Source organism: Anastrepha ludens, chromosome 6, assembly GCF_028408465.1.
Source record: "Anastrepha ludens isolate Willacy chromosome 6, idAnaLude1.1, whole genome shotgun sequence".
In the NCBI taxonomy this organism is placed as follows: domain Eukaryota; kingdom Metazoa; phylum Arthropoda; class Insecta; order Diptera; family Tephritidae; genus Anastrepha; species Anastrepha ludens.
The window spans coordinates 68,733,940-68,760,954 of record NC_071502.1 but is presented as its reverse complement, the minus strand read 5'-3'; the positions used below and the strand labels follow the sequence as shown (position 1 = coordinate 68,760,954).

The 27,015-nt window shown below is 36.4% G+C and overlaps 1 protein-coding gene across 7 annotated transcripts in view; it reads right to left on the bottom strand.

The window, feature by feature from the left end:
* Positions 1-27,015, bottom strand: part of LOC128867812 (transient receptor potential cation channel trpm) — a 319,297-nt gene that overhangs the window by 213,854 nt on the left and 78,428 nt on the right. The window lies entirely within an intron of this gene.

Genomic DNA, 27,015 nt, shown 5'->3' with positions numbered 1-27,015 from the left:
GGCATACCATACCAAATCAAGTGATCGATTTTGACACCAGAAGTCTAGCCCTATTAAACATGTGTGAGAGTTTAATACATGGGCACGTCATAACTTCGCTTGATATGGGTACGTAGAACATTATATTAGCTCAGTTTTATATAGAAAATAACAAAATTGATTTGAAATGACCCTTCAGATCAGATCGATTTGTATGGGCCATATATTCTAAGGAGAATTATTATGTAGGAGGACGGGATTAATCGAACGAAATCAAATAAGAGAAAGAAGAACGAGAAAGTGTTACATTGCTTAAATTTGTTTGAAGTTGGAACTATTATATGGCCTACTTATTCCTCTTTCAGTTTTAGGATTACAATCTGGCTGAATTCAGAGCGAAGTAAGTGCTGGAGTACAAATGGCGAAGCTATTTGGATATCCGTTAGGTACTTTGGGGAAAGCAACCAAGTGTTTCTTGAAAAAGTCTGACACAGTGGTGGTAAAACTCCTTCACAGTTAGAGGAAAAGTGAGCTACGAGCGCTGAGAGACTAATTACGCAGCACATTTCAGGGCGACTACATATGGATCCCACAAACATCATGGGAAATGCACTGGGTAAACCTTGTGTGGGGGATGAAAATAATACAGAGCAGTTTCTCTATTGAGACGAGCGACGTGCTCTTTTTCTCGACAACCTGCTACATTCTTAACAATCTTTGGGATGCTTGCAGAGGAATTATGGATCTCCACCTCACCTGTCTTTTCCTATCCATTACAAATCCTCCTTGGTTTAAGTGAAATAGGCCTTATTACCTAAGTTCTTGGAAAATTTGGGACCATCCAAGTTATCAGAGAGGCAGACATTAGGTCTGTCTACTAAGGCATGCGGTTCGCTTTGTTTAAAAATAGAAAAAAAAACTCCGTATAAAGGCATCAGGCACCCAGAGGTGGCATCTCCTTTTGTGAGACAGCATCAAGACGTTCTCCACAAATTGGATGCGAAGCTCGACGATACTCAAATGTTTACAAAATCTAGTTCTAGTTTATAAGTAGATTAAGAGCCTTGAGAAAATAAAAACACCAGAATACTCAGAAGGAACTTTTTTAGTGGTTAAAAGACGGTGTCGTTCCCTTATCACAGATTTCAGAAGGAAAGTATTCGGCCGCGAATTATGCAAGTTACTTTATTTACTGAAAGCAACTAAGAGCAATGGAAAGTATAAGGTTTTAGATTAAATCAAACCACAGGTGATCCCATAAATAGCGATTTATGAAAAATAAAATATCGAAGTCTTTGTTCAAAGGATTAGCATTGACAATGTACCAAACGGTGTTAATTTTGGATCAGCAAAATATACTGGGAACAACCGTTATACTACTGAGAACAAACATATTACATAGAAGTCTCTCGATTTCCTATTAGGTACTCGTAAGCTATTGCACTCGTTTACGAGTTTACCTACCACTACATATGTAATCATGGTTTTACTGCTCGTTAATTGTCAAGCTCACTTTAATGAGCGCCATTTCTCACAGTAATAACAAAGCCTTCACTTGCATGCACGTGATTGAGTTTGAAGGTGAATAAGAAAAATATTCATAAACGTGCATATGTATGTACACATACGTATATGAATTCAAAAAACAAAAACAAGACAAAAAATCGCTACGCGCACACTAGACCGGGTCGACCACCATAAGAACGAAAAATTTGAAAGAATTCCACGCCTGCATTTATGATTAAGTTCAGAGGATCTCGGCACCATAAAAAAGTGTTAACCTTTTAAAAACCACCGAAATAATTTCATAATGTCCGATATTCAAAGGTAATATGTCGTTATTTGTTTTCAAATTTAGCAAAAATACATGAACTTGATGAGACACGAAAGATTTATATTTATTTATTTATTATATAGTAAAATCGTGCAATGTAAAATTTTGTTAAACTCAACTTACAGAATATGAAGACAAGATGGATATTTTAGATGACCTACCTATGTGAAAACGGCTTCGGGGCTCAAAAGGACATTAGAATGAAACAAAGATCTTTTTATGACTGGAATAAAGACATAGCGTTGGGTTGTTTTTCCGTTGGTCACGTACCAAAGTTATAATTATTTTAAAAAGGATAAAAAATGATGCTGTGGTTCCGCAATCCTATTAAAATAAGGTTTAAATACTGCACTGAAATCTTCCACTTTTTTTCAACCCAGTCTAGTACACACTCAATTTTTCACTCAGTGAAAAACCAACAGAAGTAAACTCTACAACAAAGAATTTACATATACATATTACAGTTAGCTTAAGAGCATTTAACGCTGTAATCAATGTGAAACGAATTTAAAATAAATAGCAAGTAAAAAAAAATTAAAATTGACAATGAAACTGACAACCGCAAAATTGAAGACTTGACGGCGTTCACCAAAGCCAATAGCAACAACGGTGAGCATACGAAGCTTAACTAAGTAAGTATGGGTGAGGTATGGCATACGCGGCAGTAAGTGGACGTGATTCTCATAATCACTTGCTTACATTGCATACATATAGGCGCTGAAGTGTTGCGGGTATTTATTTTGTACATACTAACCAAAAATTATGGCATTTAAAGTAAGTAGCGCTCGGAAAGAGGAGTAGCAGACAAAATCAATAAACCATTGGAGATTAACTATGAGCTGAAATTAACATAGTAAAGGGATTTGCTATAAACGAAAATACTTAGTTGAATTGCCATGGCGCGCGCTGATAGGCATCACAAGTTAAGTGAGTTAAGTCAAGCGCAATGCTGTGTTGGAATTGTGTTGTTCGAACAGCGGATTATAAACGAAGCCTATGCGATCAATAGAAGGGAATGAATAGAAAAAAATGCATATATTCTACTAGCGCCCTTTGAAGAAGTGAATATTGAGATAAGAAGTAATTCAATTGAAGCAGTAGATTCAATTATACGAAATTGTTGCAGGCCATGAAGTTCCAAAGACATATAAAATATCACAAAAAAGGCAAATCAAAAACAAAAAGAAAGAACGCAGCAGCACAGTGATGTAATAAATGAATACAAATACAAATACAAGTGAATGAATGAATAAAAACAATAGCAGCCTCGAAAACTTTTACATTGACAAACTTTTACGCCAATAGCAAACATTTGTTGCTTCCTCAAGCCACAAGTCCGAACACTTGAAGTAACACTTTTTCTATTCACGACTACAGCAAATAAAATTGTCTGCTTTCATTCTGTTTTGTTATATTTTTTGTCTTTTCTTCTTATTTAGATGTACGTTTGCTCCACCACTGTCACTGAAGAAAAGTTCAAGTGGCCACTCGTAGAAACAAAGCTATGGTATACCGCAAACAAGCTATGCTAGACAGCGCAACAAAGAGGAAACTACTGAGTACGTAGCAGACAAGCAACACAGGCCACCGCGCAATACACAAGACACTCAGAGTGGCAGGCGAGTCGATGTGTACGCACTCTTGACGGCGCTACAACACGCTGTGTGGCCACAAAGCAGCGTCGGCATCAGCATCAGCAGCAGCAGCAGCAGCATCGCATTAGAACTTCTAATTGAAATGAAATAAACGAAAGGTATGCGACGCCAGGCAGCTCAGTGGGTGGGTGCGAATGCCTGAAATTGCAATGGTATCAAAGCGTATATTAATACAAACACATATACGTACTCCTTTATTATAAAACACACATTAACACCAAGGCAAGTGCAATGCAGCGTCCAATGTCAACGAAGGCATTAAAAGTTATTTGAAGAAAATATGCCGCCCTTCGTTAATTCGCTGCTTTTCCCTTGAGCTTGACTGTAACCATCTTCCCCCTCTCTCTCTCCCTTTCCTATTCTCCCTCTCGCCCACTGATTTTTTTTTCTGCATTCATACTATTCTGCTCGTCATTATGGTATTATTTTTGCCTTGGCTTTGCAGCTGCTTATCGCTTTTATGGGTTTTCACTGAAGCACTCGTTCTGTATTGCTTCCACATGGCTTACAGCTCCTTTTTCAGAAATAACTATGTAATATATTCTGGCATTTATACGCAGCATCCTTTTTATTCCTTTTTTATATTTTATTTCGCTTATAAGCGGGCATGTCTAGTGTATGCTCCTTAGATATTTTACAATGCCGCCGTGTTTTTCGCAAGTATTCTATTTATTCACTCAAGCACTTTTTCTCTTTGTGTGTATGTAAGCATTCAGACTGCTTTTCCACTTTCCGTAATTCATATTTTCGTGAATTTTTTATTTTTTTTGTTTTGGGTTCTCAAGGAGGCAAAAGGAATGTGTGTGTGTGTGTGTGCACGAAGGCTTTATGGTGTTATCAAAAATCTGTTCAGTAAGCCACTGAGTTAACTGATTTTTTCTGATTATATTTTTGTATTAGTAGATGTTGGCCAGCATGGCTCTTTCGTAGATGAAATTCGATTACATTAAATCATTGAAGAGTCACAAAATTTCAGTAGCAATATCCGTTATCGAGGGTATTTCTGCTGTCTGCTTCGTATTCGATTCGCTTTAAAGTTTTGTTCTCAACATCACATTTTTCTATTCAAGCGATATTTATAAATGAAGCTTTAATTTCATGCAAGCATTTAAAATCGTATAAAATTTGAGATTATATGTAAGTACGTGGTCAAAGGGTTCATTGTAATAGACAAATGTTCAAGTGAGCTGTATTCAGTTGCATTGTACAGTAGCTATAAACAAATACAAGAGTAGTATCACAAACAAATCAGTGCTGTTGCTCCATATGTAGGAACGTACAGTTCTAAGGCGACTCCGAACGACAAATGGATTTTATGCGGAGCTTTCTCATGACAAAAATACATGCTTTTATAAACTATTATATAAAAGACAATATTAATGGTAAATGTAGTTTTTTTCTTCTTCTAATTTAAATCAATTTAAAACGAAATTAGAAAAATTCTAAACAAAAATTGTGACGTTTAGGGTGATTTAATATGTGTAAGTTCTTCCTCTGCACTGTGTTCGAGTTGTTTTTTCATAAGATTGAGTGTGAGGATTAGCAAATAAATATAAAAAAGTTAACAATTTATGAAGATAATCCAATCATTATAGAAAATTACGAGCACAGACTATTCTACATCGAAAAATTTTATCAGACGGGTTACTTACGCACAGTGTTTCATGTAGAATAAGGATAACAAAATTATTTATAGATGAATGGATGGCGGTTTGCACTTCGTCCTTAGGATCTTTAGCGCACACTACTTTTCACCTCTTCAATACCTCGTTCAGACTCAGCGCCTTCAGTAAACATCGGCTGCAGCTTTTTTATTTTAATTTTTTAAAAATAAATTTTTCATTGTACTAATTTTTGAACTATTCTTCCGTCGATAGCAGTAGCCGAAAGGTTTGGTGGGTGATTACCTTTCGGAATTCACAGAGAGAGAGGTTCGAATCTCCGTGAAACACCAAAACTAATGTAAAACATTTACCGTTCGGAGTCGGCTTGAAGTTGTAGGTCCCTCCATTTGTGGAACAACATCAACACGCAAGCCAAAAATAGGAGGAGGAGCTCGGCCAAACACCCAAAAAGGGTGTACGCGCCAATTATATATATATATATATATATATATAAACTATTCTTCCGGCTATGGTATCGCATTTGAGAAGCGGTTGAGTGGTATCGTGTGAAGTGGTCGAAGTATTCAGAAAATAGGATTATTTGAAGGCTTGAGTATAAAAAAAACTTTGGGAAAAAAATGTATAATTCTTAACATTAATTAAATTATTTTTACTATTTTCTGATAACATATACTCAGTAAAGGTAAGTTCGCAATCCTCAGACGCTCTAAACTGCGAATATTCCGCATGTGAAGACAATATTGTTGTACGGAAGAGAAACATGACTGGTCTCCAACACCATCACACAGAGGCTTCAATTTTTCGGCAACAAATGAATCCGCATCATCTGTAGAATATTCCGGCCAAACACAATCAGTAACGACGAGATATGGAGATCAATGAATGAGGAACCCATCCGATGGTAAGCCAAACGCAGAAAATGGCGATGGATAGGTCACACGCTTAGAAAACCGCCAGATAGCATTATGAGAATGGCAGTGGACTGGAACCCGCAAGGGGGCAGAGTTTGCCGTCGACCAAAGAATACTTGGGGAAGGTACATATTGCGCAAGCTAGCAAATGCCGCCATCACATGGGACGTCGAAAAATACCAGCCCAGAATCGTTTAAGATGGAAAGCCTTGAACAGAGAGGAAAATAAAAATATTTATATAATATCCAAGTCCCATAGAATATAAATATATATACATATATACAATTGGCGCTTACACCCTTTTTGTGTGTTTGGACGAGCTCCTCCTCCTATTTTTGGTTTGCGTCGTCATGTTGTTACACAGATGGAGGGACCAGCTCAAGTTTTAAGCGGATTCCGAACGGCAGATATTTTTCTATGAGGAGCTTTTTCATAGCAGAAATACACTCGGAGGTTTGCAATTTCCCGCCGAGGGGCGACCGCTATTAGAAAAAATATTTTGGTGTTTCACGGAGATTCGAACTGCTTTCCGATTGGTAGTCACGCACAAACTCATTCAGCTACGGCGGTCGAGGAATGGTTTACTTATTTTATTCCCTTCAACCGCAAAGAAGTACCCCTACTAATAAATAGAGCTGAAATTGGTAAAAATACCAGAAATAATTTGAGCATTGTACTAAAATGCTTGTATAACTCTTTGCTTCACTGCGTGGGTTTTTTCATTGCACATTTTTTTCGTAAGAAATTCATTGAATAAAACATAGTACAGGCAGGCAAAGGCAAATCAAGGGATATGCAGCGGCAAAATCACAAATTTAAATACCATTAATAACATGAAAGCATTTACTTTTTAATAAAAAAAGCTTTCACAATTTAAACTGCAGAAAGTGCAATTAACGCATAAAAGCAGAGTTTTAAACTCAAATGCGTTAAAAATACTGACGAGACTTACATGGGTAAGAAAACCAAACGAAGCCAAGGCGCATTCATAACAATAAGTGCGGCAGTTGCAATAAATTTAAAACGTAAATCCACACCAATTAAGTCAATTTGCTGAGGTTTCAAATGTGCCGTCAAAGGAGCAAATGCTAAAGCGGCGATGAATCAACGGCGCGACATGGGAGCCATGCTCGGCTGAGTTCACTGCAATTACGATGCCAGGCATAGCGGCCTACGTAGTCAACGCGACAGACGCATATTTTGAGGTATTTGAAAACAACATAACTCAAATTAACAATATTAATGGAAATATAGCACATAATATTTAGCCTATAGCAATAAGGATTATTTTTATTATTATTTCTTGCTGTTTTTTGTGATTGCTCACGCATAAGTATGCACGTAAATGAGACTTGGCATACCAATTGCTTGTAAAGTACAATTTTAAACCAACGAGCTTAGTCTCGCTTGCCTTTCCGGTTTTCTATGTAACTTCATGCCTTTTTTCCTTGTTTTTGTTCCAGTCCCTTTTTGGGTCAAATCAATAAACAAAACTGTGATGTAAGAAATTTTTGACGGGGGAGGCACACTAATGGATTTTCGTGTTGAAGAGTATTTTTGTAATGCATTTTTATTTAGTAATTCGAACCATTATATCTCTAAGCTGACTGCTTTGAGCGAGCTCCCACCGATGAGTCGACCAGAAAATTAAAAAGGTTTTATAATGTTGAAGAAAATGCTAGCAAAGAAAGGAAAAAAATGTTGAAGAGTTGAAACTTAAGTTCGAGAAGATATATATGTAGACAAGCAAAGGGGTTGTTTCCAATAAAAAAACACTGAAGCAGAATTTGAAATGTAAAGCGTAAAATCTATATTAAGTCATATTTAAGTCTATTTAGCAGGGTGATTTTTTAAGGCACTACCGAAGGGCGCCAATGCAAAATCGTAGGTAGACGAAACCATTAGATTAGATTAGATTTGTGGGGGGTTGGACAAGTGCGAGGACTCAGGCAGTAGACCATTGTACTACACCCGGATAGATTTCGGTAGAAATAATAGAGCTAGGAAAGACGAAACCATACTGTACATATTTGCCGAGTCGGTTTTTTTTTACATTTTCTCAAACCGGCTTTTTACTCTCGACAAGTCAACTAAACGTCGTAGACGAAGGGCTTGTGCATATCTCACATTCCGAAATCCACTGCGGGTATTATAAAGGGTTTTTCAATTGGCGCGGGTCGATTTTGGCGCCCTGTGGCAGCCATTGGTGACATCTGTCAAATCTTTTGTTTATGCCAAATCATCATGGCAAGTTACACGATTGAACAGCACGTTCAACTGATAAGACTTTATTATCAAAATGAGTGTTCATTAACGCAAACGTTGCGCGGTAGACGTGGTGGCCCTTCCAATTTCTTATGGCCCGTATTGAACCATATGGACCTAGACGACATGTGGTTCCAGCAGGACGGAGCTACGTGCCACACAGCAAACGCCATTTTATTCCATTTCAACATCTACCCACCCTTATTGAAAAACCCTTTATAAGAAATGATAGGAAAAGTTGTTTCAAATAGCGGTCACCACTCGACAGACAGTGGCAAACCTTCGAGAGTATTTCTCCCATGAAAGATTTTCTCATAAAGCAATCATCTGTAATCCGAGGCGGCATAAAACTGTAGGGCTTTTTATACGTGGAAAATCATCAAGATGCACACTACTAATTAATTCTCGATATCAAAGTTGCGCTATATTGCGAAAGATCATTTCTTCCACTTCACATATTTATTTTGCCGTTTAAAAATAAATAATTGGCGCGTACACTTCTGTTAGGTGTTTGGCCGAGCTCCTCCTCCTATTTGTGGTGTGCGTCTTGATGTTTTTCCACAAATGGAGGGACCTACAGTTTCAAGCCGACTCCGAACGGCAGATATATTTAATGAGGAGCTTTTTCATGGCAGAAATACACTCGGAGGTTTGCCATTGCCCGCCGAGGGGCGACCGCTATTAGAAAAATGTTTTTATTAATTTTGCTTTCACCGAGATTCGAACCAACGACCTCTCTGTGAATTCCGAATGGTAATCACGCACCAACCCCTTCGGCTACGGCGGCCGCCGTTTAGGCTGCCTTAAATCCCTTTGTCATTTGGCGACGAAGATCTCATAAAGAATGCTAAGGTGAGCTTCATTGTTCTAAAATATTCTAACTTATGTGTGTTCTTAGCAATTCGAAAATTGGATTGAAAATTATCAAAATTCTTAGTGCAATTTTAACACTTCTACAAATTAGCCGAAAATCGAAATATAATTAGTTTCTAGTATAATATATATACATTATTTAGAACAAAGCGCGTCGAGTGTACCCATCTAAAATCTTTATCGCTTCGATTTTAATGAAATTTCCGGGAAATGCTCTAAGAGAAAATCGAATAAATTGCACAAAAAGTGTAAAGGAATATTGAGTGATTGTCGAGATATAGGTATTGCAAGCTGTGATGCTTTATTCTTTCAACTGTAAATTAAATAAAGTTTGTAAAAGGTATCTTTCCGTACTTCCACATAAAAAAAAAATAGAGAGGAAGAACCAAAACGCAGTAGAAATAAAAATAATAAGCGCAGCTTTATTTGCAATACATAACTAGTTAAATAATGCCGCCGTAGCCGAGGTATGGTCGAGCTCCTCCTCCTATTTGTGGTGTGCGTCTTGATGTTGTTCCACAAATGGAGGGACCTACAGTTTCAAGCCGACTCCGAACGGCAGATATATTTTATGAGGAGCTTTTTCATGGCAGAAATACACTCGAAGGTTTGCCATTGCTTACCTAGGGGCGACCGCTATTAGAAAAAAGTTGTTCCTTTACTTTGGTATTTCACCGAGATTCGAACCTGCGTTCTCTCTGAATTCCGAATGGTAGTCAGGTACCAACCCATTCGGCTACGGCGGCCGTAGTGTGTAGCGCTATAGTTTTTTAATGCAGTGTACGAGTATGTCGTACATTTTTGAGTTAGGTTCTTTTTCCTTCGGTCTATACCTCAGCGTCGAGCTTTAAATTTAGCAGTACGCAAACCTTTGTATCTTCTTCTTTAAATACTACGAATACGTAGCGGTCTCACGCCCACTCAAGCAAGTACGCTTCATATTCATACATTCTTTATCTGCCAGCTTCACTCACCACCCATTCACTTCATCTTCAACGATAATTTTCGCACAAAAATGTTTAAGTCTTAGCAACATTTTACTTTTACTTCCTTTCTCTTCCATTGTGTTGGTTTTCTTATTTTACAACTGTTGAGTCGTTGTGGCAGCGTCTGTCAACAGTTTTATAAGGCTATGGCTCAACTTGGTATGTATGCAGTTTGTCAAGATGTCTTAGCCCTTCACACAAAAGCTCACAACACAAAAAGAAGTTTAGTAGTGACAAACGAAGGCAGGCAACAAAAGACGCTCGGTCATAAACGCTACCAAACTAACACAAATACATATGCAACCAATATTGCATACGAGCGAGTATCATACATCTACGACCAGATGCTTTGAGAATTGCACAACCAAAGCGCGCTTGACGGATGAGTGTGTTTCTTAATTGTGATAAGAAAGTGAAGCGCGCAACGCACAAAAAATGGGCAACAAATTGTGGATTGTGATAGAAAATGTACGTAATGCTGTTGCTCATTGCGAGGATGGATCGCTGACTCTATTGCGTTCATTGTAAGATAAAATTGATGAAAGGCATAGTTGTACAAGCCGGCAGCTATATAGACGCTTAAGAACTTATACAAATGCAGGAACCGGCATCTGGAAACATATGTGAGTTTAAGATGAACAGGAAATGGGTGTGCGCCTAAAAGCAAACAAACCCAATAACACAACTTGGCTGAAGGCACAGGCAATCAAGTGATGGTGTGGCGGGTAGGTCAAACGATAGCAAAGTGCTTTAAAATTTAATTAAACACACAGAACAGATAACCTTTAAATAGATAACAAAACAACAACAAAGCTAAATGTATTGCACAAGCAGCCATAAAAAGCGATTTTGAAGGTTGCGATACTGTCGAGCTTACTCAACTGTAAAAGCAATCGAAATGAACAGAGCAGCAATTCAAAACAAAAAAATGTTTTAGCCAAAACAGGAAAAAGCCCACAAAAAACAAATTGCAAAGCAAATTGTGATGTGTGAGTAATTGCAAGGAGTGTAACATTTTTAGCGAAGAACAAAGTAAAGCAAACTTTTAAAGGATAAGCCTACATAAAGTCAGTCAAAAAAATGTTGGCACGGAAATTTTTCTTATAATGTTCACATTATTTTCAGACTACGCATTTTTCGTTACTTTTGTATGAAAATATAGTTTTTATAATAAACTCAGCGTTTTGTTTTTTCTTCCAGTATCTAAGCGACGATTGAAAAAAATATGAACAACACCGTCGCAAAAGAACTTTTTAAAATCAACGTGAATTTTCAGCAATTTAAAACTTCCACTCTTCTACACTATAAGCAAATGAGCTATTAACTACAATATATACCAAAAAAAAATTGCATATTGCGGGCAAAGAGTTCGAATTTTTGCTGAATATTTTTAATGTTGCATAAAGTTTGAAACCTTAATCTAAATATCTTTTTTCTAATATCAACAATATTTGTATAAAAAATTGAGGAAAAAACTTGACCTGAAAAACTTTTGTTTCTTTTTCTTCCTCTTGAAAAACTGTGTTAATATTGTAAAAAACAACTCAGTGTGCCAAAACTAGTTGGGCTAACTGTATATATGGAATTTATACTTTTACTCAGAAAGACTACCAAGTGTTGACCTTTTGAGACTCACAAACACATGCAAATTTGTATAAAGTGCGGGCATAGCATACGATGCACAACTTTCTAAAATGAAAAGCAGTAGTTTTTACATTAGTTATCCAAATCCCTATGGTGCATATGTGTGCAACGTGCGTGTGTTTACAAATGGACATCCTTCAACAACAAAGATCATATTTGATATACAAATGTAAATATGTGTGCGCATACGTCGGTGTAAGCTTTTGTGCGCTCAGTTGTGTTGACATGCCTGTACTTACTTGCAGCTGTGAAAATCGTGTTAATGTTGTTATGTCTACTTACACATGTCTATAAGGACACAAACACATGCAAGCATACATAGTATGCGTGTGCATGTGTTAAATTGTTATGTAAGTAAATATTTTTTGTATCCCTTTTTGCTGAACTTTTGTTAAGTTGGATTGCCAAAACAGCAAGCAGATGGCTGAACTTCATACTAAATGAAGATACAAAAGTAGTTAATTTTTTTTTGCCTTTTTTACATATTTAGTTATGACAGACTTAGTTTTTGCTCTTAAAATATACGTATATAGGTCAAACGGCAAATCTGAAAAGCCGTGTGCCGTGCCAAAACTTCTACTGCCCCCCATTTTATAAAAACTCAACTGCATTGGGATACGTAAATAGTTGGCGTGCGCCCGACCACTGCCCACGTGCATAGAAAGAAGTAGAACGTTCATGAAGATTTTCCTCCCTAACTAAGCGAATAAGGACTATATGCACACATAACAATGCCTTTATTACCAGTTGGGCAAACTTCATTCTTGCCTAAATGTACTGAAAAGTTCGTGTCTGACTATTCGGAAGAAATAGCAGTTTATATGTATGTAAGTGTTTCGGAAAATATTTGTTAACTATAAAGGTGAAAAACTAGCGTATATAATTTTTTTAACGTTCTACGGTAACTTTGGTACGGTAGCTTCGTTAATCAGAACAAATTTCAAACGGTTCTCCTCAACAAAAATTCCTACCAGGAAAATACCAGGATTTCCATCAGCTACTGCGTCGGGTTAAGACTTCGTTATTAATACCCTTTTAAAATTTTAAATTCCATCGAGCTTGTAACGAAATAACTCTATAAAATTTTAATTAAAAAACCTTCATTTTAACTAAAAAATGAAGAAAAACAATAAAAATAAATCAATATATTTAAAAAATATATAGGTAGGTAGGTAGGTATAGTGGTTGTCGGTTGACACACCTAGGCTGTAGGCCCATTGTGATACCACCAGGGCTGTCCCCTCTCCTCACTCTACATTGTCCTCATTGAACCAACCTGTGGCTTTAATATATTTAACAAGACTTGTTATTTTTACATTGGCTACTTCTGCCAAGTTATTCAGGGAACTTTTTCCTAAAATATTGAGAAAAAAAAAAAAAAAAAAAAAATATATAAAAAATGTTAAAAAAAATGTTCAAGAAATAAGAAAAAATATTCAAAACCAGGAATAAAAATGTCCAAAAAGTAAAATACATTGCAAACGAACATTTTTAATTAAATCAAAAAATAATTTAAAGAAAATGATGGCTCTGCGGCCGTTGTAATTGGGCAAGTTAAAGAAAAAAAAATTTTTTTTTTGCAACTAAAGAGATAAGCGAAGAGCATGGAATAATATAGAAATCAAAAACAAAAACCTGTTTCAATTAGTCATATGCAAAAGCCTGACAATGAGGAACTATGGTTTCACGAACAAATTTTTATAGCCAGCAAAAGAAGCATTAGAGACGATGAGAGCAAAGAACGAATTACCCTAGGTTTATATTACTACTTTTGCCATCCAAATTAGTCAACTCCTGTTAAGAGGAGATCAAACCCCTTAGGTTACAGGACATAAAAAATCAGTGAAATGAAATTTCTGATGAGCTTATCAGGTAGGCCTTGAATTGGCATCAGAGGCCTCCTACCCGGTTATCGACGTCACACTGACTGTTGTTAAAGGGAAATTGCAAAACTTATTTCTCAGGAAAGCGCAGAAAAGATGGAGCTCCATTTCTTCATGTGCTATTTCGAAAACCCTTTGGCGCCAGTACAACAGACGAAGGACTCAGAAAGTCCTGGAGACTCCACGCCATTCAATTTCCAAACTCATAGCTGTGTTTACCGGTCATTGGACGATCAGCACACACACGAGAAAGCTAGATTTACCATATAACCCACATTGCAGAAGCTGTGTGGACCTTTCAGAGAAGAAGACTGTCAATGTCCGGGGTTGGAAACTAGACGGTTACGGTCCTCCTTTCTCCGACAGCCTGGGGCAGTGCGCCAACCTAAATTCCATCAATCTTCTCCATTACATAGATCTGGCTGGCTGTAGATATCTGCCTGTTTGAGGTCTTATAATGCTATTAAAACTCCTACTAAGGGAGTGCCGGAGTGGTACTTGAACCATTTCACCTACCTACCTACTACTTTTGCCGCCATCAGGAAATAAGAATTCAAGATATTATAAATAGGATTTCGGTTGTAAGCATAAATCATTTCGTAAGGAAAATAAATCATAATGATTAATAAAAGCAAGATGAATTTCAGAAATAGTGAAATACCTTATTTTATTGTTGTGAGATTTTACAGAAGTAGTTTGCTTATTGTAGGCTGAATTTGAGAGCAGAATACTCATATATGTATATATTTCCGCTTACACACTTTTTGGGTATTTGGCCGAGCTCCTCCTCCTATTTACAGCTTGCATCTTGATGTTGTCTCACAAGGAGATAATAGCCTCATCAAGACTATGATATACACAATAGGGCAATATTAATCACCCTATCGGAAAATTTATTTGTGTAAATATGAAAATCAGGATTAACATCACCCAAAACTATATATTTTTTTATAAAAAAGTTATTTAATTTTTTTTTTTTTTGCACGGCCTTGTATTTGTTATCGCTAAATCTATGTGAATTCAAAACAAACTGAGAACTCTCAAACGCAAAATTTCAACGAGCATCTTCTTTTCACCAAGCGCTAGCAAGTGGCGAATATAGCAGATGAAGCAACTGGTACAAATAAAATATCTTGGCAACACTGGAGTAGAGCTGTCTAAAATTACAATTGTTTGTAAAATAGTGAGTTATAACAGTTTTATAAGATATAGTCATACCCGGTAGTGGCGAATCTTGTTCAATAACTTTGTTGTTGTGGCTTTAACACCCAACTTTTCATCATGTGAGCCGAGCAGAAAAGTGGCGAAGAGAAGAGGTCTACTATTTGGACACCAGCTGTCACGAACTAAACAAACACATTGAAGTTTAAAAAAGTATTTGCAGTAGTTCCCTTGTGAATATTAATTCTATTGGGAGACTGGCGATAGTATTTTTGAATAAAGAAAAACAATAAAATTTAGGACTACTTCACGAGCCGATGCCTTTAATTCTGGATGTGGATGGAACATTCTTGATTGTAAGTATTTATATATTTTTCTAAGTTTTAAATAACAGATGAGTGCAATAAAGCATTTGCTTGAGTTGCTAAAAGAGGATTTCTCATAACTACTGTGCACTACTAAAAATTTTTGCACTCACATGTAAGCACATTTCTTAAAAACGAACAACGTGACTAAATTTAATACAAACCTTAACCTAACTTATCATTTTAATACGGCGGGTTGGTGCGTGACTACCATTCGGAAGTGCACAAATTCGAAACATCGGGCACGAAGCACCAATTGATGGAAAAAGTTTTTTCTAATGGCGATCGCTCCTCAAACCCCCGAGTGTATTTGTGTTATCAAACATCTCCTCACAAAAACCACCCGCCGTTTAAAGTTGACTTAAAGCTATAGGTCCCTCCATTTCTGGAAAACATCAAGACGCACGCCACAAATAGGAGGAGGAGCTCGGACAAGCACCTAAAAATAGTGTAAGCGCCAATTATATATATATAATATAAGTGGCTATTCTTTCTAAATTTTATTTTGAAACTTTTCCTTCATAACCAACCACGTCGTGGCGAATTCTTTGAAAAGCTTACGACACGGCGCTGCAAATAAATGAATGACCCTCTACGAATTTCAAATTTTGGACGTAGCAGTTTTCGTAAAATATACAAAAATTGTGCTACAACAGATTAAAGTACAGGGCTGATGATTTAAGTAGGAAGAAAATATATAGGTTGTCAAAAAAGTCTTGCGGTATTTTTATTGAATTTTCAATTGTTCATAAAATTGGTTATAATAATGCGATTTAAGTCAAATATGCGCCGTTTTGTTCGATGACGAGTTCCCAACGAGATGCCAACTTCATAATGCCCCTCTTATAGAAGCTCGCTTCCCTATTGTCAAAAAAACTCGGAGAGCCAATTTTCATAGGACTCTCTTGTGGACAACTTCCGACTACCAAGCTCGTTCGCCATGGACAAAAATAGGTAGTAATCACTTGGTGCGAGATCCGGACTATACGGTGGATGCAAAACAACCTCCCATCCGAGCTCCCGGAGCTTCTGGCGCGCCACCAAAGATGTGTGTGGCCTGGCGTTGTCCTGATGGAAGACAATTCGGCCTCTGTTGATCAAAGATGGCCTCTTCTGCATGAGTGCTGCATTCAAGCGGTCCAGTTGTTGGCAGTACAGGTCCGAATTGAGCGTTTGGCCATAGGGGAGCAGCTCATAGTGGATGATTCCCTGCCAATCCCACCAAACACACAGAAGAACCTTCCTGGCCGTCAATCCAGGCTTGGCTACCGTCTGGGCAGCTTCACCGCTTTTCGACCACGACCGTTTGCGCTTCACGTTGTCGTAAATGACCCACTTTTCATCGCCAGTCACCATCCGCTTCAAAAACGGGTCGATTTTGTTGCGATTCAGAAGCCATTCGCATGCATCCATACGGGCAAAAATGTTGTTTTGCGTCAAGTCGTGTGGTACCCATACATCGAGCTTCTTTTTGAATCCAAGCTTCTTCAAATGGTTTATAACGGTTTGATGACTCATGCTCAGCTCTTGGCCGATGCTACGGCTGCTACTATGGCGGCCTCTTTCGATCAATTCAGCGATTTTATCGCAATTTTTGACGGCAGGCCTTCCGGACCGTGGCGCATCTTCGATCACCTCTGCACCAGAACGAAAACGTTGAAACCATCGTTGTGCGGTGGGAATGGAAACTGTATCGGGTCCATAAACTGCACAAATTTTGTTGGCAGCATGAGATGCATTTTTGACTTCGAATATTGTAATTTGTTTCTCAGATATGCTTTACATTATGCTTTACGCTACCAAATTCACTTTACGGAGCCAAATTTCATTGAGATTGATATTCCAATATACGGAAATCTAGAGATCAAGAAACTCTCTGGCATTACAAAAAAATTCAGACTTCAGCAGACTTCCTCAGACTGCAACAGTAGAATTTAATGAGGAGTTTAGGTTGCAGAAGATGAAAAACTCGTAAACTATTGGACAGACAGTTGACTTTTCTAAACATTTCCTAATGCCAATAACACTTCTATATAATAGCAGTAAAATCTGTTAATGCAACCCTATCGGTTGAGTACTATCAAATACATAACTAATGCATCTTCGCCTTAAGTTGTGCTTCACATAGGGTGTAGGTGTACAGCTCGTCGTAATTGAGCATCAAGAAGAGCAGGGAAGTGACAAATGTTTTTTCTACAGCTTCCGTCCTTAACAAAAGTAGTTGCTATTGTATTTATTGTGACAATTGTATTCCTTATGCACACACATTCCCTTGTTCAAACGCATACATTCGTCCAGGGTACAACAAGTGCGTGTACGTGTAAGTCACCGCTGTTAAATTTGTTATGCCCTTGGCGCTGCTGATGTTGTTGCTTCAGCTGCTCTTGGCCATTGTTTGTTTGCTGGTTTGATTTTAGCTGCCACAAAACTTAGCAATGACACAACAATCAAAAACAGCAAAAGCTAAATTACAGTTGATGTCATATAATTGAAGCAGGCGAACTGGCGAATAGGGACATTTATACAATACACCAACGTCAACAATGGCCATACATTCCATGGAAAATAGGTATACCACATAGATGCTATACGTATACATACATATGCCCTTAAGAGAAAAGCTACCACTTAGCTTAGATGAATTTTAAAACGAATTCTAGGGCAATTTGCAAAGAAAACTGTAAATGACCAAACTTTTGACATTTAAAAAAGTTATTTAAAAAAATAAAAATTGTTTGCCTTTTCTAATATCCTACTCAGACTTTCATACCTAAACTTCAGCTTCTGAGAAGAAAAAATGCACAATGGCAGCTAAGCTAAAAAGTGGAGATTCACACGCTGTTCCCCTAGGACCGAACTATTTTGTAGCCTTAGTTGGTCTAGGAGGTTAATAAATGGTTGGAGTAAGCATTGAGGTGCATTGGACATTCAGCTTTTCAAGGACGTTTTTAATTTCGGTGTACCCGCGCACCCATTTATTTACGAACGTCTTCGAATTTTTCAAATATTTTGCTGAAGATACATGTGACATTTTTAGACCTTTAAAGTGTCACAACAAAACATCGCATGATTTCTAAATTTCTTACAAAACTAACAAATTGCTCAATGCAAATTGCGAAAAGCAGCAGTTAAATTTTTTTATAACTGAACTCTAAGTTTGAATTTTTCAGGTCACACTTCTCTTAGACCGACGGTCCTTTGCAAAATGAATAGATCAAAATTAGTGCAGACACTACCATTATGATTCCTGTTTATCAAACAAAATGAACGCTGCTGGTAAGCCTATAAATATGCGAAAGCAGTCGAATGTGTTAAGGTCTATGCAAGCCTTAACCTTAGCTTTCATTAGGAAGCTCGAAAGTGATTGGGTATTGGAGACTAGGAACGTAAGAAAGTAGATGAACTACTAAGATATTGGATATTGAAGATTAAGGGCGTTGCTTCGGCATACAAAATAGATTCTTGATCGCATAGTCGATCGATAGTTTGATGGACTGTAAAGTCCACATAAAGTCGGTAATTCAAGCTTTGCAACGCTTAATCAAACTGCGCTCTCTGCAGGTGGGTTGTCTTCTCGACAGTTTTTCCATCCTCAGACGCATCAAAATTACCCCATGTTACAGAGCCTCATGTAAACTCATTGACTAAACAGTGGAATATTCACTTTGGAAATAAGTTTGTACATTTTTCAATACTTTCAAGTAAGTGTTTACTTCACTCTTCTGAGAGACACCTCTGTTTACAATAATAGCAACAGGACCCTGCAAAGGCGAAGCTTCGAAACGATATCCAATCTTTCCTGCCATCCGATTTCGCTCTTTTAGATAAATATTCATTCCCAGAAATGAAAGAAAAAGTCTGAGAAAGAAAATTACTCATTATGAGGAAGTTAAATCGACTGCTTTTTCTTTTTTGAAAAGAAATATTTTTTGAATAGTACGGTAGTATAGGTCTGATGAATATGTCGAAGATGCAAAATAGTTTTACTTTGCTCGTATTTCGAGAACTTTTTGAACTTTTGTCATACCAACTTTCCGTAAAAAAGATCATAAAATTCCAGCAGGATATCGGCAAATGGGTATCTCTTAATTGTTTATGAGACATCGATTTTAGCAAGGTCTAACGTCGAGCACATGAATGTTTAATCAGCAACTAGATTCACTACTACTTAAATTATAACACTGAAAAGTTGAAAGATCAGTATAATCTTAAAGCACTTGGAATTCGCAGAAAGTTATAATAAAATCACTACGAAAAGCTCAACAGCATTTTGTACACAAAAAAGAGAAAAGTGAATTGGGTATTATTCTAAATTCAAAGGAAGAGCGCCAATTCAGCGCTATTAGATTTCCCTGCAGGGTATGAACGAACATTAAAGTAACATCCTTTGAATGCATGTCCTCTGCAACATGTTGTAAATGCATTTTATTTTACAAGCCATAGAAATTTCCACTTAAGCACAAGAATACAAACACTCGAATACACAAGCACACAGACACACTGTCACACATCCATGCTAACTCATGTTTAACTGTAGCTCTCAAGCCACTTAACATTGTTTGCTTGTTACATTGAATTGATTTTATTTGTTAAAGTAACAGCAGCAGTAAAACCGAAACCGAAGGCGACAACGACAGCGAAAACGAAAGTCAATGCAAGCAACAGTTTGTGTTGGAATAAAATCAACAGTATACTGTAGAGTGCAGAGTTGCTACAACAGTCGCAAATGGTTAGCGAAGCAGAATTTTAATGAATGGAAATAGTAAGTGGTGAAAATAATAAAAACTAACTGGATGTCAAATAAATGCTACTAAATATATATTTTGAATTTTCATTTCACATCCTATTAGTGTAGCAGCAATGTGTGCTGCCTGAAGTGTGCAGTGTTGCATGCGGATATTTAGAAAAAGAGTAAAAGGGATAGTGATCTGCTATGTTAAAAGTTAAGTGAATATGACAATATTTAAAAATAGTTATTGTTTCTTTACCATAGATAGATATTTCCAACTAAGCGATAAATATTTTAATTGCTATCACTTGTTTGTAGTTTGTTCGAAATGAATTTTATTAGAGCAACAATTAATCATTTAAACGTCCCACAAAGCATTGCAATTTTAATTTGCACTACAGCATTCGCAAATATTAATTTATAAAATACAAACCTCTAACAAAAAATGCAATGAATGTTCAGGTATCCTATATTTCAATTATTTAATTGTGAATTTTGTGGAAATGTCTGGCACATGTTTATGCAGTTTAATAGCTTAGGGATTCTAAACTGATATATGAAATAAGTTATGCGGTATGAATACATACAATACAATACAAAGATACATTTTTTAAATTTATATCACCTTACTTTCTGTAAATAGGTTATTTTGACACCGATAGCTTTTACCCGCTCGAAAACTTGATACTGACTAACAATATAACGCCTCCAGGGAAAGAGCCAAGCCGCTTTACAATTGCATACATTTTACAACAAAATCAGTTTTTTAATGAATAGCCGTTGTAGTCTTTAAAACTGAATTTGTGTGTAATGCACCTATTGCTCACGCACCTCGTTCTTCATTATCCAAATCCAGCCCTCTTAAATGCATTTTTTCTAGATCTAATTTTCTAAACATTTTAAAATTAGTTACTTAATATTGAATTTATATTGATGCTAATATTTTAGTTCCCAAATTTAACTTGTTTTTCCTTAAACTTTTGTTTAGTCAGTAAGGTAATTTGTTCATAGCTCTTTATACTTGTAAGAAAGCTATCGGCAAAACCAGGGGTTTTTCACCTCGGGTCATTTATTGGATATATACCTCGATCATCAAACAGATACTCTTCTACGGTGTGGTTGTATGGTGGACAGCACTCGAAAAACGGTGTAGAGTAGCCACAATTGATCGAGTCCAAAGAACAGCCTGCCTCCTGGTAACAAGATGCTTAAGTACAACTCCTACTAAGGTTCTAAATACGTTGCTTCACTTGTTCCCTATCGATCTGGCTGGCAAAGCAATTGCAGCGAAAGCAGCGACACTCATGAATGCCATATCGAAATGGAAAAAGTATCTTGGCCATACGGCCATACTGAACAGGAACACTGTTATCTCTTCCGACATAGACTATCATGTAAGTCTTCCATCACCACCTTTGCTATTCTCCTGTTCACTCCCAACCAGGGAAGAACGGAAGACAAATCTTACCGAAACCGATGGCCCTCTGATTATATGTACAGATGGTTCAAAACAAGACGGTAAAGTGGGATTTGGAATCTTTTCCAATTCCCCTCACATCAATCTATCATTTAGATTACCCGACTACTGTAGTGTATTCCAAGCGGAAGTATGCGCTATCTGGTATGCTGCGAAAACTATCTTAGAAAAAAGAATATCACTTGAGGATATCCGCTTTTTCACTGACAGTCAAACGGCCGTTCGAGCACTCAGCTCCTCTTATACCCACTCAGATGTGGTTCGATCCTGTCTCTTATCTCTTAACGAGATAAGTGTTCAGAATTCTGTCCAAGTTATCTGGATACCGGGCCACAGTGGATTCGAAGGTAACTGCAAAGCTGCGCAATCAAATATTAGTAACTTACACACGATCCACATTCCGCTCGCAACATGTAAAATGATCATTGATCGAGAATTTCACAGCATTGCTGATCGGAGGTGGCGAGTGGAAACTACTTGCGTTACGACCAGACAAATCTGGCCATCCTACAATCTGAAACAGACAAAAACCCCTATAAGTCTATCGAAATACGAACTAAGGCATATCATATCTCTTATCACCGGCCACTGCCTTTTGGGCACTCACGCACGTCGGCTCGGGGTTCCTCAAAACGACCTGTGCAGATATTGCGTGGACGAAGATGAGAAAGTATCGAGCAGGCATTTGCTGTGCAGTTGCCCCGGCCTAGCCAGAAGTCGACTCGCTCTTTAGGCTCTCCAACAATTGACAATCTTTCAGCACTCTCGGACCTGAAAATCGAATCTCTCATTAAATTCTCGAAACGAATTAATATTTTGGACCAAAATCTATAATAAAAATCTCGGTTAGGTGGGGAAATCATATAAAATAATGAGCTCTAGGGCAACACAACGGACCCAACTTGCGGTCTATGTGGCACTCCGATGCGGGGTCACCGTTAAACCAACCAACCAAGGTAATTTGTACTGATTATTAAAATAAAATAATAAAGCACTTCTACCGCCTAGGTGTTGCGCAAATTTTTGTCCTGATGAACAGCACTTGCGGGCTCCATAGTACAGTGAGTAGTGACGGAATTGGAGTTACTATGGCAAAGAGAAATGAACTCACACTAGGAACATCAATCTTAGCAAATTCAGGTTTCAAAGAGCTCCGTTCATTCTCTTAAAGGTGCTCGTAAATATTGCAGAAAAAATTAAATTCCTTTATTCTTATTTTGTATTTGAATTTATTTTGTTTTGTTTATTTTTATTTTTATTTTAAATTATTTTTTTTAATTTCATCTTATTTGATGTAATTTTTCTATATTTCTTTTCATTTAAATTACTTTTTTACGTTATTTTTTATCCACTTAACTTTATTTTGTATTACTTCATTCTATCTTAATTTATTATTATTTCATCGTTTCATTTTTTATTATTATTTCATCATTTTTCATTTTATTCCACTTTTTATTTAATTTACTGTTTTAGGTTATCTTTGATCGACTTTAATTTATTTTCCTTTACTTTATTCTATTTTGGTTTATTTTATTTTTTGTTTCTCATTTTATTTAATGTTCCAAGATCTCTTATTATTTATTTCATCTCTTTTCATTTTATTATACTTTTTTATTTTTATTATGTTATTTAATTTTTTAAGTTATTTTTGTTCCACTTTACTTCATTTTATTTTACTTTATTCTATTTTGATTTATTTTGTTTTTTGTTTTATTTATATTTTCAAGTTTTCTTTTTTTAATATTTTTTAAGTTGATTTTATATATTGTATTTTTTTCTGTATTTTTCTAATATATATAACCAGTCTTTGTTTATTTCGACTTTTTTGTTAAGTTTTCTTGTAATTTACATTACTTTTTTATTTAATTTTTTTTTTATTTAATTTTTTGCTTTTAATCTTTTAATATTTTTTCAGTTTCACAAATTTTCCTAGATATAAATTATTTTTATTTAATTTTGTGTAATTTAATTTGATATTATGTTTTTAATTTTCCCTGTTTTATTTATTTATTTATTGTATATTATTTGATTTTACCGTGCTTTATTTTATTTCATTTTTTACTTCATTTTACATATTTTTTTTTTTCATTTCTAATTTATTATTTTTTTAATTTTTTTCTTGTATTCAATGACCTTCTGTTCTACCAATAAGTACCATAAGTACCAGAGCATCACGATTTCAGACTTTCCATAGACTGAAACATGTAGAAGATAGGGGCTGAGACGATATATAGTTTTATCGGGATAGCACGCTGCGACACACAGCCTATAAAACAAATAACTGTTTTTGTGCGAACTTTGTGGAGTTATCAGCTGCCCTCCGGATATCAATTCGACATTGATCTCGTTCTACCTTTCTCTGGGGCGTACTGTTAGTGAGATAAGATAGGATTGACAGACTACAGCATTTCCATGCCAAAGTAGGAATGTGTATTAAGTCCCAATCAAAATAAACGAAACGAAACGAAACTTGTGTTTGGAACACCCGTTTTGTATCAACAAGAGTTTTCGATCAGAAGCATTCGCTATAAGCAACAATTTGTGAGAATTAGTTTATTATTCTAAAGCATTAATTTGCAAGTACGGAATTAAATTGAAATGAACTTTGCGCTTCCATGAATTTTTACATTTTCCACTTCACTGTTAAGCTTACCTTGCAAATGAAATTAATTCACCCTTGCCTAGTTTCGCTCAAGGACACTTTTTTACGATTCGTGACAAATTCGCCGAAAATTTTATTTAAAAATAATATTCCCGACAATGCTGTCAGCTACAATGAGAATAAAAATTGCATTTCCTGCGTACGAATGCAAGTTGTTTCTTTTTGTTTGAGGGAAAGCGTGAAATGTCGCAATCAGAATAATCAACTAATATATTTAACTGGTAGCAGTACATCAAATCCTTTGCTTTTCTACGTTATTTATGTATGTATGGATGTACTTATGTAGCAAATAACTTACACTCTTTGCTATAACTTTGGTGATCATTAAAAAGATAAATAAAGGTGCACATAACTTGAGCATAAATCACGTACAGCCAAGGAAATATACGCGCTATACTTGAAGGATACAAACAAGAGGAAATTTTCAACTTTTTTTTGCTGCAAAGTAAAAGAAAAATGTCAATTTCACGCGCTAACTACTACAAATTTCTTGCAATTCACTCAGATACATGTATTAGTGTATTAGTGTGTATGAATAAAGCAACAAATATTAATAAAATCAAACCCACACATAGAAACATGTAAACTAACCGAACTCTAGCATTGTACGCTTATACACAAACAAAATATACAGGAATGCCACAGGTAAGCCAGTGGTGTACGACTATGTAAGTTAAGGTGGCAACATACTAAATACTCAACAACGACAACAACCCTTCATTACAAGGGTACAAATATACATATATGCATATAAGTACATGCAAGAAATGCACTTAGGTGTGTTTATAATCGTTCACACGTATGTAAGGCATACTCGATAAATACAAGCATACATGAATAAATAAGTATGCGTCGGTACACGAATAATTTTGTGGCAACAATGGGGCATAAGCAGTTTTCAAAGTAAAGGTGGCATGAAAATAGGTGGCAAAGCATGCAAAAGTCAAGTTGTTAAACGTGCGTTGCATGCGATCTCAGCACCTGCAACAGATACCAAGCTAATGGTGCAACAACACTTCGTACCTGTGCACACTTGAAGGAATAAGTGGATGCGATATAAACCTTCTAGATACGTAGATAAGTTTACATGTATGTGCAAAGCACATTTTTATTCTATGCAGCATTGTGCTTGTGTGTGTATTGAGGCGTGAGTAATGTTCGTGCTCGATTACAAAGTGCTGAAGAGTAATGAAATAGTGGCAAGTACGTTATGCAGCATTATAAGTGCTTATATCTAAGCTTTTATAGAAGATGTGATTTGCAATGGTATAAGTGTGTGTGTGTTGATTTTTTTTTTTTCATTTAGAAATAACAAATGAGTTTAGTGATGAAAGTAGTGAAGAATGATGCACAATAAAAAATTGACACAATAACCGCCTAAGCGACTTAGAGCCAAATTAATAGAGCGCGCCGCCACTTCTTCTTCCTAGTGCTAACTGGCGGTAATCAAAAACGTCAGGTGAGGCTTCCATGAAACGGCCTATCCAGTGGAGGGCTAGATCTGTATTCGCTGCACTGCATCATGGATCAGGCGTAGCCAATTTTGAAGTTGGAACATGGCTACCATTCAGTTGATTTTCGGTACAATGATAATTAAATTAAGTTATCAAAAGTATGAAGTTGCGCATTGCATGCATCTTGTGCGCATTCACCGCCAGGATTATTCACTTGTTTATCTGTTTAGAGAAAACTAAATTAACAGTGCGAAAGCCGGTCATATCAGTAAGCCTCGATAGGATCATATATGCGAAGTTACGAAGACTAAATCCTAACGGTTGGCAAAGCTTGAGGGATAATTTTACTTAAGAATGAGCATAGGGCACTAAAGTTCGAGTACACAGGCACAAATTTAAACCATGCCATGCCGTCGGATTCCATGTCTTTGCTATTCTTACTTCACTAGAATTGAATATTTTTTTTATTGCCTGTGATGTGCTCCATTCTGCACAACGCGGAGAAGTATTCGCTTAAATCAATTGACAACTCGCCGTTCTTATTCTCATATGAAAGCGCCCCGCAAGTCGCAGAGTTTTTCTGTCAAATTTTTAGGCGATCGGCCAGCATTTTAATCTCGCCGCACTTATTTATTCTCTTTCAAAATATGTGTCTCCCGGCTGGCAGTGCACGCGATCGCAACGCGGCTTTGAAGATATCGTATACGCTTCTTTACGAGGTAGAGTGACTTCGTCCAATTATTTTTGGAGACCGCCAAAATATTATACATTTTCTGCTTTGACAGCAGTAAAAAAACGTTAGATGTTTCGTCGGAAGGCGGATCTAGCACTGTTTCAGCGCACCTCTTTTTTTTAGTAGCACCAGTTTGGCATCACCCACCGTATGAGATATCACCTCCAATTATTGAATAAAGAGTATCTACTGCCTGTTTTGTGACGTTTTTTGATTTGAATCATACAAATATTTGTGTAGATTTTTCAATATTTGAATCATAAATTTTCAGGATGGACTCTGGGTTATTAGGAAGGTTTACGAATATTGCAGAAATTATTAAATAATTTTTGGTCCGGTGTCAAACAGTTTTATTTTACGCCCCAATACTATTTATTTAATTTTGCCGGAAAATTCTACATGAATAACATTTTAAATAAGCTGCGAAGGACCGCGCCTACTTGAGATCGTAGTGGCATTTTATTAACTTCGCGCTAAAATTTATTTTCTCTTCACTGTTTTTTATTAACAGGTAGTAGATAAAACGGTCCATAAGCTTCCATAAGACATAGGTAGAAAGTGTTTTACATATTTTGCTGCAAACTTTTTAGTTTTCCTTGAAAAAATTATTTATCAGCTTTTCATAAATTTTTGAAGAGTTCAACTTAGATAGTCTGAAATTGGTTTGTCTTACCAGATGGGTACGATGTAACTAATAGCCGGAACATATTAGAAAATTATAAATCATAAATGAAATATTTTTGCAAAAAATCAATCAGCTAGCGCTAGAGTCGGGATG